Source organism: Copidosoma floridanum, unplaced genomic scaffold (assembly GCF_036245765.1).
Source record: "Copidosoma floridanum isolate Cflo_tuat_1 unplaced genomic scaffold, Cflo_Japanese_pri ptg000029l, whole genome shotgun sequence".
Lineage (NCBI taxonomy): Eukaryota > Metazoa > Arthropoda > Insecta > Hymenoptera > Encyrtidae > Copidosoma > Copidosoma floridanum.
This window is the reverse complement of record NW_028321906.1, coordinates 1705292-1709187: the sequence shown is the minus strand read 5'-3', so window position 1 is coordinate 1709187 and position 3896 is coordinate 1705292.

Genomic DNA, 3896 nt, shown 5'->3' with positions numbered 1-3896 from the left:
TTACCTTATTTGAAATTCACTTGTTTGTTATTACAGATCTTATTTGAAATAACGTCTTTGATAAAGATATTTTTGTCTTGGAAAATTATCAAATTATTATATTTGCAATTGCAGGTTATGAGATCTTATGTAATATGTTAGTATAGTGGCTTTTATATGAATATTTATACCAAATGAATGATTCAATACGTAATAACACCATCGACCGAACCATTATTGTGCCGAATTCGAATTTGCCGAATTATAAATAACCGAAACAAAAAATTCAGACGAATTTTTCACTTCGATTCGGCAAATTTTTTTTTCTGCAAACTAGAATTCTGCTATTTATTCATCTCACAGTTTCTTTGTTCGGTTCCATACACTTTATGCACATTAAAAATCTGCAATATTTTTATTGGCTTTTTAACTGCCGGAAAGGGTTCGTTTTGGTACATCATTACGTCTGCAAAAATCAATTCGGCAAAATAACACCCACCCGGGGGAGGTAGGAGGCATCTTCGTGTACGGCCGTTCGAGAGCGAGGCAGGAAACTCGATTAACAGGTTGCCGTCGCCACCTCTATGCGCGACACCACCCTCGTCGTTGGGATAACTCGAGAGGCTAATATACTAGCCCCCTCTGTTTGAAAAACTTTTACACCAACCGACGTGGAAGGTACATATTATACAGTAGGACATGTATGAGCTTTGCATCGCGTCTCCGGTGGGCTCGTAATTTTCGTTTCCCGTAGCGTTTGAAAAATCGCGAGGGCAGGGATAGCTCTTGGGATCTAGAAGTCTGCTCCGGATGGACGCGCAGTTTTGACCCGCTCACCTCGGGGAAGCGCATCAATCTTCCTCGCTTTCCCCAATGCTACGGCGTGAGACAACTTTTTTCCACTGATTGGGGCGACCCACTGCGGCCAACCGTCGAACCAAGGCGCACATTTTTCGAGAGTGCGAGACTCGTATCGAAGAGCGTGCGCCTACAAGAAGAGAAGTGGTATACCGAATGTGTGCCTACGAGGAGAGGAGTGGAAATGTTGACTATAGCTATATATCTGAGCGCACAGCCAAAGCAAGCAACGACATGTGTTTTTCTCTTTTGATTGCAACCAAGTATATGCTATATATATTTAACTTACTCTTGCTCTCTCGCTCTGGCTTGGATGTTATCTATCAATCTTACATTCGATTAAGTAAATCGTGAAACTAAATGCTCATACCCGAGCAGGAAATGAACTAGGGATCTGATCAGTCCCTGATCGGGCTATCCTTTTTAGTGATCAGGTCCTGATCACGCTTGTAACGCTTATCTGACCAGGTACTGGTCAGACAGCATGATTTTGTCCTTACTTTTTCTGACCGCACATGCGCATTGCTTGATCTATGAATCTTTGTCATCTAAGTTATAACCATCTAATATCAATATATGATTTTTATTTTCTTATCTTTATTATAAATATAAGTATTTGTAGCAAAAAACTTAATTATAAGTATAAGTTTTTAGCAAAAAATTAATTTCTGTTATAAACTGATCTAAATACTTTTCTACTGAAAATGGTTTCCCTTTCCCACAATAAGTTGCAATATCAAAAGGTTTATAAATGTTTGATTCACACTGAACTCTGCATAAAATTGGCCAAAACTCAACTGAACTAGACTTGTACAAAGGAAGACCATCGACATTAAATTGCAGCATCAGAACTTTCTCTTTATGTAAGTCTACGTTTATAATTTTTTTCAGTTGGTTTTCTATCCCGAAGTATACAAATTCAGATTTGTCACGTTTATTTTCCTCATTAAATTTTCCAATGTTATAAAGAGAAGCACCAGCAGTTTGCAGCAATGTTTTTGAAGTTTTAGGTTTGCCAGTCAACCAGTCAGCATAATTTTATCTGGTTTGTTTGTTTTGATGTTATTTTCAAAATTATCACTGTCACTGCTATCACTACAAGAATCAACTTTTTGAGTTAACCTATACTTACGGGCTCTATATTTGGTAAGCAAAGCCTTTCTTTTTTTGCTGTCCATTTTTTAGTAATTGTAGTCAACTTAATAATCCTTTTTTTATTTGTTTTATAGTTATCTTAGTTTGCTTTTACTCATATATTTATAAAAATTTGACTTATTTTGGAGCAGTACCTTGGCTTTCTGCTAGACATATGTGAGTATGCATACACATATATGTATATATACCAGACGCTCTAAGGATAAAATCATGCTGGCTGACCAGTACCTGATTAGATAAGCGTTACAAGCGTGACCAGGACCTGATCACGATGACTGATCAGGCCCTGATTTGAAATAAGGATGTCCTCATTTCATTTCTGCTCGGGTAATTATATGCACAGAATTTGATAACGAAACATTTTTTATATTTTTTCCGTACGTTAATACTTAATTTGACATCTAGTATTATTTTGGAAAAATGTTCAGCTATTTTTTTAAGCATGGCAGTTCAGCTATATAACCACAGGTTAATTATTTTTCCTCATCATAATTGTTATAAACTGTAGGACAAGCCCCGGAGGTTATCGATGAACATATGTGACTTTAAGATTTCCGATCTTCGAAGTTTCGATAGCTAAGGTAGAAAGGGCTTATGCCACTACTAGTCTTGTTTTGATATCTGAGGATCGATTCCAACTGTCGGCAAATTTTTTTTTTTAACGTGATTCATCATTCTAATTTATTTTCTTTTTATTTATGTTTTATAGAAATTTATAAATAATGTTAACAAACCCTTTTCTCCCTTTACATAAAAATACAATTTTTTAATATTAAGTATATTAAATAATTTTATAAGCTGATACTTATCGTTAGCATGGCCATTTCGGAATTTCATAATAATAAAATAATTTCTTAGGATATAAGTATAATTCTTACATACAAAACTCCCAAGAAATTATTAACACAACTTATAATATAAATTATTGACACTTATACATAATTTTCACTAATTTTTAGTTTTCTTTTTTCTAAGAAATGATTAAGCTGTTCTGATCAATCTTTAAATCTATCCATACAATAATCATAATCTTCGAAGGCACAAAAAAACTTACATAAAACTCCCTAAACATTTATTTTCCGTCTTTTGTTGTAAAAAAATTTTAGGTGTAGCAGCTATACTTATTGTGTTGATTATTACATAATGTTGTTTCCAGACCAAACTTTTAATTAGCGTATGTAAATATCAAAACTTAATACCTTTGAAAATTATGCAACAAAAATCTGAACAGTAATGAAAAACAGATCTCATACATCAAGTTAACTGTTACGTTATTTAAAATTTTTACCTGGTAGTTACAACCACTTGTCACTTACATTATGAATTTCAAAAAAGTAACAGTTTAAAGCTTGAACATAATTGTCGATGATTTATAAGATCGTTTTTTAAATTGTTAAAATTTATAAGTGTTACTAATTTATATTATAAGTTGTGTTAATAATTTCTTGGGAGTTTTGAATGTAAGAATTATACTTATATCCTAAGAAATTATTTTATTATTATGAAATTCCGAAATGGCCATGCTTACGATAAGTATCAGCTTATGAAATTATTTAATATAATTAGTATTAAAAAAATGTATTTTGATGTAAAGGAAGAAAAGGGTTTGTAAACATTATTTATAAATTTTAATAAAACATAAATAAAAAGAAAATAAACTAGAATGATGAATCACGTTAAAAAAAAATTTGCCGACAGTTGGAATCGATTGTCAGATAGCAAAACAAGACTAGTAGTGACATAAGCCCTTACTACCTTGGCTATCGAAACTTCGTAGACCGGAGATCTTAAAGTCACATATGTTGATCGATAACCTCTGGGGCTTGTCCTACAGTTTATAACAATAATGATGAGGAAAAATAATTCACCAGTGGTTATATAGCTGAACTGCCATCCTTAAAAAA